A 10,081-nucleotide genomic window follows, 5' to 3' on the forward strand; every position below is an offset into this window, starting at 1 on the left:
CATTTTTCTGTCCTGCTCTCCTCTCCAATAAACTGCAACTTACTTTCTAAAGCAGTCTCCATTTTGTTTATTCCCAGCTTGGACTGGACCCCGATGGAAGATTTTTCTTTCAACAGTTGTAAGTTTAAGATTACCCGTAGGTGCTTAAAATCCCACACAAACATACTACACGTCACCTTTTCTTTTAAAGGCACCAGGATTATGTTTTTTATACTGCCTGAAATTTTTCAACAAGAAATATTGGGTGCCAAGTGCCTGGAGCTGTTATTCAGGTTAAATGAGCGGAGGCCATTTCTCTCTTTTTTTTTTTTATAAGGGAACAACAAAACACCCCAAGTTTGTTCTGGTCAGATTTAGTTCAGAAGAAAGTCGGCTTCCTTTTGTGTGGTTGGTTACCCTCCAGCAGCCTCCCAGGGCATTTGCTTAGTGTTTTCTGTGACACAACGACACACATTCCTGCGTGCCTGAAGAGGGAACAAAACAAAACAACCAGGGAAAACGAGGTCAAAGGAGAAACTTGGGATTATTTTAAGCAGCTCTGCCCCCTGCAGTTAAGTTGTAAAACCTGCAAGTGTTGAACACGGTACACATGTTTCCTGCAGTTGGCCCAAAACACACGGAGAACACAGATAATAGTCCCTTCATTAATCTGTATTTCTCAGGCAACTACTGGTGGGGTTTTAGTGACAAAACACGATACAGACCAGGGGTGTCCAACCTTGGCAGCTTTTACAGCTTGTGGACTTCAACGCCCAGAATTCTTGCTGGCTGGGAACTCTGGGCATTGAAGTCCACAAGTCTTAAAAGTTGCCAAGGTTGGACATCCCTGGGCTTTATATCTGTCTGGTTTTAATGTCACCTGGTTTGAGTAAATTGGAAGATTTGATGAGAACACAGTCCAAAGTAGTAGTAGTAATAGTAGTAGTAGTAGTAATGATAAAGTTGGAAGGGACCTGGGAGGTCTTCTAGTCCAACCCCCTGCTCAGGCAGGAAACCCTATACAATTTCAGACAAATGGCTGTCTAGTCCAGGGGTCAACAACCTTGGCCACTTTAATAATAATAATAATAATAATAATAATAATAATAATAATAATAATAATAATAATAATAATAATAATAATAAAGTTAAGTTAAGTTTAAGTTTTATTAAATTTTTATACCGCCCTTCTCCCGAAGGACTCAGGGCGGTGAACAGGGCATATAATAAAAATACAAAAGTACAAAAGTTAAAAAAGAATTAAATTATTGCCCAAAATAAAACAGTAAAAATATACAAATATTAAAACCCTGAGTTAACTCCCCATCAGGCCAGGCCAGCTTGTTCGAATAAATGGGTCTTTAACCCGCGCCGGAAGGAGCGGAGATCCGGTGCCATCTGGAGCTCAACCGGCAGTTGATTCCACAGCCGGGGCGCCCACAGAGAAGGCCCTCCCCCTGGGGGCCACCAGCCGGCATTCTCTGACCGGAGGCACCTCTCTGAGGAGGCCCTCTCTGTGGGAACGCACAGGGCGGAGGGGAGTCGACGCCGGCAGCAGGTGGTCCCCGAGGTATTCCGGACCCATGCCATGTAAGGACTTAAAAACCATCACTAAGACCTTGAACCTCACCCGGAAGACAACTGGTAACCAATGCAGCTCACGGAGCAAAGGTGTAACATGGGAGTACCGGGAAACTCCCAAGACAACTCTCGCGGCCGCATTCTGTACCAGTTGGAGCCTCCGAGTGGTCTTCAAGGGAAGCCCCATGTAGAGAGCATTGCAATAGTCAAGACGAGAGGTCACGAGCGCATGAGTGACCGTACACAGGGCATCCCGGTCTAGATAGGGCCGCAACTGACGCACCAGGAGAACCTGAGCGAAAGCCCCCCTAGTCATGGCTACTATGTGATCTTCTAGAGTAAGCCGTGAATCTAGGAGGACTCCCAAGTTGCGAGCCCTATCCACAGGGGGTAAAAACTCACCCCCCATAGAAAGAGATGGAACATTTTGAATGTCCCGGGATGCCGGAATGTACAGCCACTCAGTCTTGTCAGGGTTGAGTTGAAGTCTGTTCCTCCCCATCCAGACCCGAACCGCCTCCAGGCAACGGGACATCACAGCGAGGGCATCACTGGGGTGGTTTGGGGTCGAAATGAAAAGTTGGGTATCATCGGCATATTGATGATACCCAACTCCAAAACCACGAATGATCTCACCCAGCGGTTTCATGTAGATGTTGAACAGGAGAGGCGAGAGAACCGACCCCTGAGGAACTCCACAAACGAGAGACCTAGGGGCCGATCTCTGCCCCCCTGCCAACACCGACTGCGAACGTCCCAGGAGATAGGAGGAGAACCACCGAAGAACTGTGCCTCCCACTCCCAATCCCCTGAGACGCCGCAGCAGGATACCATGGTCGATGGTATTGAAAGCCGCCGAGAGGTCTAATAGGACTAGGACAGAGGAATATCCCCTATCCCGGGCCCTCCAGAGATCATTCACCAGAGCGACCAATGCCGTCTCCGTGCTGTACCCGGGCCTGAAACCCGATTGGTACGGGTCCAGATAATCCGCTTCATCCAGGACCAGAGGGAGCTGATGCGCCACCACACTCTCAACAACCTTCGCAAGAAAGCGAAGGTTGGAGACTGGGCGAAAGTTGTTCAACACAGCTGGGTCCAAGGCAGGCTTCTTGAGGAGAGGTCTCACCACCGCCTCCTTCAAGACGGTGGGGAAATTACCCTCACTCAAAGAAGCAGATATAACCGCCTGGAACCAGCCTCGTGTCCTCTCCCTAGCTGCATAAACCAGCCAAGAAGGGCACGGATCCAATAAACATGTGGTGGAGCTCAACCTCCCCATAATCCTGTCCACTTCATCAGGGGTCACAGAATCAAACTCCTCCCAGATAACATTGACAAGACCGCCCGTGTCCTGATCGTCAGACTCTGCCCAGCTGGAGTCCAAACTGGTCCGAATCCGAGCGATTTTATCCGACAGATGTTGGCCAAACTCCTCGGCGCGACCCTGCAAGGGATCCTCCCTCACCTCCTGATTAAGGAGGGAGCGAGTCACCCTAAACAGGGCGGCCGGGCGATTATCTGCGGACGCGATGAGGGCAGAGAAGTAATTACACCTCGCCGCCCTAATAATAATAATAATAATAATAATAATAATAATAATAATAATAATAATAATAATAATAATAATAATAATAATAATAAAGTTGGAAGGGACCTTGGAGGTCATCTAGTCCAACCCCCTGCTCAGGCAGGAAACCTTATACCATTTCAGGCAAATGGCTGTCCAGTCTCTTCTTAAAAACCTCCAGTGTTGGAGCATTCACCACTTCTGGAGGCAGGTTGTTCCACTGGTTAGTTGTTCTAACTGTCAGGAAGTTTCTCCTTAGTTCTAGGTTGCTTCTCTCCTTGACTAGTTTCCATCCGTTGCTTCTTGTCCTGCTTTCAGGTGCTTTGGAGAATAGCATGACTCCCTCTTCTTTGCGGTAGCCCCTGAGATATTGGAACACTGCTATCATGTCACCCCTCACCCTTCTCTTCATTAAACTACACATACCCAATTCCAGCAACCGTTCCCTATATGTTTTAGCCTCCAGCCCCCTAATCATCTTTGTTGCTCTTCTCTGTACCCTTTCTAGAGTCTCGACATCTTTTTTACATCGTGGTGACCAAAACTGGATGCAGTATTCCAGGTGTGGCCTTACCAAAGCATTGTAAAGTGGTATTAGTACTTCACTTGATCTTGATTCTATCCCTCTGTTAATGCAGCCTAGCACTGTGTTGGCTTTTTTGGTAGCTGCAGCACACTGCTGGCTCATATTGAAGTGATTGTCTACTAAGACTCCAAGATCCCTCTCACAGTTACTACTATTGAGCAAGGTACCACCTATACTATACCTATGCATTTGATTTTTCCTGCCTAAATGTAGAACCTTACTTTTTTCACCATTGAATTTCACTTTAAGACTTGTGGACTTCAATTCCCAGAATTCCTCAGCAAGGTGTGCTGTGCTGAGGAATTCTGGGAGTTGAAGTCCACAAGTCATAAAAGGGCCAAGTTTGAAGACCCCCTAATCCAGAGGGTCATCTCTAAGTGGTGTTCCTTCCCCTCTTCAGAACGAAGGCCCTACTAGCTATGAACAACTAATTTTGTACTTGGGACCATGGGTGAGTACAGCTACTTTGAACTTAAATTACCTTCTACAAATAGTCTTCAACTTACAACCGTTCATTTAGCAATCGGCACTTTTGTGTTACCGGAGCATTGAAACGAAGTGACAACCAGTCCTACATTTACAACCATTGTGGCGTTCCCATGCCTACATGAACAACTGACATCTATTTATAATTGCAGCAACTGGCAGTCATGTGATCACCATTCCCAGCCAGCTTCCAACAAGTAAAGCCAATACGGAAAGCCTGGTTCACTTAATGGCTGCCTGAGTCACTTGACAACTGCAATGTCTCACTTAACAACCGTGCAAAAATTATAGCAAAATTGGGAGCGGCTCAACTCGGCTCATCGACTGAAATCCTGGTCCCAATTATAGTGATAACTTGAGGACTAGCTGTAGTTCTATAAACCTTAACATCCAGATGTGGACAGTTATCAGAATCAAATAATACACACAACAGTATGTTAGAGCGTGCACAGTCTTATTGCACGAGGAATAAACCCAGTAATCAGTGGTCTGTATTAAATGTTAATAATAATAAACCTTTATTGTCAAAGTACAACATGTGTACATTGAGATTAGCTGAGCCTCTCCCCGTGCTCCCTCCCCCTAACACACAGTGACAACAAACCCTCCATCCTACCACACCATGTGAACCAACTACACCACACACCGGCCTCCCAAGTCAATTCTGCATAAGTTCACAGGTTATATCCCATTCAGAAGCCTAACAGCCCACGGATAAAAGCTGTTTTTCAGCCTGTTGGTACGGCTGGCTATACTCCTATACAGTATCTCCTACCCGATGGTAGGAGAGTAAAGAGATACCGTCCAGGGTGTGAGTCATCCCTGAGAATTTTCCTCACTCTTCCAAGGCAACGAGCCCTGGCGATGTCATCCAGTGGCGTCAGGGGACAGCCCACAATGTCTTGTGCTGTGCTCACTACCCTCTGTAATACTTTCCTGTCCGCGGCTGTCAGACCAGCATACTAAACCACAATACCATACGAGAGGACGCTCTCTATAGTAGTCCGGTAAAAGAGGGTCATTAGCCGTTGTTCTACCCTGTTCTTCTGCAAGACCCTAAGAAAGTGAAGCCTCTGTTGGGCCTTTCTAGCCACCTGGGTTGTGTTAACTTTCCAGGTCAGATCTTCACAGAGGTAGACTCCCAGAAATTTAAAGGAGGAAACTCTCCACACAGTCCTCCCCGATGTAAAGTGGGGCAGGTTCCTCCTTTTTTCTCCAGAGGTCTAAATGGTGGTTTATCTTACACTATCTACAATATCATACACCAGGAACGATATACATACACGTGCTAATACAGCAGGATCCAACAAACCACAGTTACAGCAGGAAATGGAAGAGAGAGAACACATCAGCAGAGCTTTCCCTTTATACAAAGGCTCTTAAAGAGACACAGACCCTGCTGAGTCATTCCCATCTCACATTACATAAGCTGGTTAGCTGTTAATACAATGACACAGTAGCAATTAAATTCCCTAGGGATACCTACCTTCCCTGTATCCAAAACCAGTTCCCAATTATCTGGGAAGAATGCCTAAGGTTCAACTTGGGTTACTAGAGGAAGCCGTTGGGTAGGACCTTGAACCAACCTGATTCCAAATGTCAGGCTTGTGAAAATAAAGTGGCTTATTTTTGAAAGCAGTAAAGGCAGAAACAAGAGGCCAGTGCTGTCTTCACTGAACTGGAACAGTTTGTGCAAAATAAAACAGCATTGATCTGCCAACTCTTTGCAACCCAACACATCAGCTACGAGGCTTCAGTGTTTTGCTACACTAAGCATCGTTTTTTCCGTGGCTTTATTGACTGTCCCTGGTCAGTAACAACCACTGAGGAATCACCGTTCCTACTTGCAAGCTGGTGACTCTGTCATTCAGAAGGGTTGAGAGTAATTCTCTGTGGACAGCTATCTATTTCCAAAATTCCACACACACCCCTTCTCTTTCCCCCCTCTTTTTCCAATCCAGTCTTTCATCTCCATCAGGCTGACAGCAAAGGGTATGGTGGCGGTCAGCACAAGTATCTTTTCTAGATCAGAAAGGATCGGTTGATTCTAAGATGAGCTCAGCTTCAACCTGCAATCTCTCCAGCTAGAAGATTCCAGCGGCCAGGTGCAAGGATCACTTTCTTCCCCGTAAATGTGGGTGCCAGAGAATGTCTGGCAGTTAAAAGTCCTGGGAAAGTAGCAGTGGATGCCTATCTAGTCTAAAGAAAAGACGAAATAGGGGAGACACGATAGCAGTGTCCCAGTATCTGAGGGGCTTCCACAAGGAAGAGGGGGGTCACATTGGTCACCAAAGCACCAGAGGGCAGGACAAGAAACAATGGTTGGAAACTGATCAAGGAGAGAAGCAACCTGGAATTAAGGAGAAACTTCCTGACAGTGAGGACAATCAACCAGTGGAGCAACTTGCTACCAGAAATCGTGGGTGCTCCATCACTGGAGGTTTTTAAGAAGAGACTGGACAATCATTTGTCTGAGATGGTATAGGTCCTCCAGCTTGAGCAGGGGGATGGACTAGAAGACCTCCAAGATCCCTTCCAGCTCCTATCCCATCCTATTCTATTCTATTCTTTCATTCCAATTTCTATTCTATTCTATCCCTATCCCTATCCTATCCTATTCTATACTTTCATTCCAATTTCTATTCTATTCTATTCTATTCTATTCTATTCTATTCTATTCTATTCTATTCTATTCTATTCTATTCTATTCTATTCTATTCTATTCTATTCTATTCTATTCTTTATTCCAATTTCTATTCTATTCTATCCCTATCCCTATCCCTATCCCTTCCTATCCTATCCTATCCTATCCTATCCTATCCTATCCTATCCTATCCTATCCTATCCTATCCTATCCTATTCTTTCATTCCAATTTCTATTCTGTTCTATTCTATTCTATTCTATTCTATTATTCTATTCTATTCTATTCTATTCTATTCTATTCTATTCTATTCTATTCTATTCTATTCTATTCTATTCTATTCTATTCTATTCTATCCTTTTATTATTCCTTTAGAGTGAAGACTAAACGAAATGAGAGCCAGGCTGGTCCAGTGGTTAAGGCACCAGGCTAGAAACCAGGGGACAGTGACTTCTAGTTCCCACCTTAGCCATGAAAGGCAGGTGGGCGACCTTGGGCCAGTCACTCTCACTGCAACCCACTTCACATAGTTTTTGTTATGAGGAAAAAAAGGAAAAGGGCATGTTGGATATGTTCACCACCTTGGGCTATTTGTAAAATTTGGGCCAAAAAATCCAGACACCACAAGATGGCAGCAAAAAGTCAGGATAGGTGCAGCTTTTGTTACATTCTTTGTTTTCCTGTCTTTTTCCCCCCCTTGTATCTTTTATTCAAGGGGGAGAGAGAGAAAGAGAAGGAGGAAGGGGCGAGGGGAGAGAGAGATCCCAGATCTGCTGGCTTATGATCATTTTCAGGGGACAATCTGTGATCAATGAAACACACTAAATGCCTTTTCAGTCTCTTTTCGGATCACCTGGAAACATCCTAGCCATAATTTCCCCTTTTTCTAGCAGGCATCAAGATTCACATATTAGCGTTTCCATAAAGAAACCCCAAACTGACGTAAGTTATAATTGGTAGTCCTCAACTTACAACTGTAATTAAGCCCAGAGTTACAGACATAAGTTGTAACGGTTGTTAAGCAGGTCACCAGGTGACTGCACCTGATTTTATATATGTGGTTATAACCTGTACGTATATATGGTTATAAACTCTGCATATTTCTGATGCTGATGGTATGAGCAATATTTTCTCTCCCTAATTTGGGAAACAACCTCTGTGAGTTTTAGCAGCTGCACATGCTGGGATAGGCTGTTGTTTCATAGTGTTGTGATTCTATGCCAGGCTGTGATCCTGGGAATCAGAGCAGGAGGAGGAGGAGGGGCCTGGGGAGCCCTCAGAGTCAGAGGAAGGCTCTGATGAGCTACAGGACTTACAAAGTGAGGAAGAACTTTGCCCCTCTACTCGTGATCAAGCTGAGAGCCAGCTGTGCTGGGAGGCTGAGTCGGACTCGGAGGAAGCACAGCTGGAAGACCTCAGAGACGCTCGTAAGCGCAGACAGGTCACACAAGTAGGACAGAGGGAGGCAATGGGGCGACTCCAGGGGAGAAGGAGGAAGCAGTGAGAAGCCACGCCTTGGGGGCTGCGTAACGAAAAGGGAATGCGTGGGCAGGGCTGGTTGCTGGAGGCAACCATTTGCAAAGGACTTCAGTGTCAAGAGATCATGGTATGTTTATTTTGCCAGTGCTCCGTGTTGCTTTTGGACAAGGCCTCAGTTGGAAAAGTGTTCTGTTGCTTTTGTTTTTCTGGGACAATGATCAGGTCTGTAACTCAAATAAAAAGGGTTTATTTTTTCCAGTCTACTGTTAAAAGAGGGGTTGTCCTTGTGAAGTAACAAGGACGTATGTAGGCTGGGACAGAACACATAGTTCTCTGAATGTCCTCTGCTTTCCCACCCAGACCCATTTGAGACCAGCCTTTGTCCCCAAGCAAACAGGGGGGACTCAGAGTGTCTCGCTGCCCTTAGTATAATAGTCCTGCCCTCCAACTCCTGGGCTCTCTCTCTCAAGCCCCCTCCTCTAATTCTTGGTCCCCACTGGAAGCACTGCTGAACAGCATGGAGAAAAGAAACTCTGAGCGCTGAGCTAGGAAGAGGCTGCCACATTGTTGACCCGGAATTAGGGGACAGTATAGGGCAGCAATGGCGAATCTTTTAGAGACCGAGTGCCCAAACTGCAACCCAAAACCCACTTATGTATCGTTGGGTGTCGGGTGGGCATGGCCAATTGTGTGGGTGTGGCCCAATGGGTGGGTGTGGCCCATTAGGTGGGTGTGGCTGCGGTGGTAACAGCAGACTGGGTGGGACTAAAAAGCTCAATCCATCAGTTCCAACTTTGCGAGATCTTTTTTTTTTCCAGCGAGAAGTTGAAATTGATTTATTAATTAATTTTTGATTGATATTTTTTTTGCACATGACAGCGGAGGCCTAAAGCGAAAAGGTTTTTATAAAACCCAGCTGAAGGGTTAGGACTGGGGTGACGGCTCGTGTGCCCGCAGAGAGAGCTCTGCGTGCCACCCGTGACACGCGTGCCATAGGTTCGCCACCAAGGGTATAGGAAATAGCAATGGTGAATGTGCAGATGGCCCTACTGTCTTTGGGCTCTTGCAAAGTCCTGGATGCAGGGTCATGAAAGGCCAGCAAGGAAAACACCCAATGTCCTAACCCACCCACGAACATACGATATCTTTAGGGAAACACCCCAAAAGGGAAGATGTTTAGTTACTTCTGCTCTCTTATCTACAGTATGCCAGACCTACTGGGTGAAATCTTTTATCGTATGCGTCTCAGCTTTGCTGGATGGCCTGCTTATGAAACCAGAACGAATAAATACAAGGATTTCTTGTCTTTCGGGGCTGTTCTCTTTTAGAGGAGCCCGTCTTTTTGTTCAGCTGAATAAAAACGTAAAGCTGGAAGGCAACTTCTGGTTTCCTGTATTTTTTACCAGCGAAACCTCAGAACCCGCATATCAACTTCGCAAAGCATCTTCGCCGGTGACTCAGAAAAATGCAGCGGGCTGGTGCCCCTCACACAAGGAAGGGTTGACTCAGCGCCGAGGGCACACGTTGGCATTTACTTGCCCAGCTTGGCTGCCGTTTTCCCAGCACATGTCATCCCAAATGGGAGGATAACACAATTTTCCACCTCCGAGTCGTCCTTCCTCTCTGCCGCCTCCGTTTCTGCTTCCCCCTTGTAAAGAAAAAGAAAAGCAGGTGCTGGATGCTTTTAAGGCTACTGTGATCCACGGCCCGGTTAGCCAGATGTGTAGACTGGATTTGGCATTTTTATCCACCCGAGTC

The 10,081-nt window shown here is 46.0% G+C and overlaps 1 protein-coding gene across 1 annotated transcript in view; it reads left to right on the forward strand.

Annotated features, from left to right (window-relative positions):
* The window catches only part of BSG (basigin (Ok blood group)), a 55,906-nt gene extending 46,136 nt beyond the window's left edge, over positions 1-9,770 (forward strand). The window contains exon 9 of the transcript XR_014025650.1: positions 9,528-9,770. The gene's annotated coding sequence lies outside the window, so the exon portion shown is untranslated. The remainder of the gene's footprint in view (positions 1-9,527) is intronic.
* The last annotated feature ends 311 nt before the right edge of the window (positions 9,771-10,081 follow it).

The sequence above is a fragment of the Vipera berus genome (genome assembly GCF_964194415.1).
Source record: "Vipera berus genome assembly, chromosome: 1".
Taxonomy (NCBI): domain Eukaryota; kingdom Metazoa; phylum Chordata; class Lepidosauria; order Squamata; family Viperidae; genus Vipera; species Vipera berus.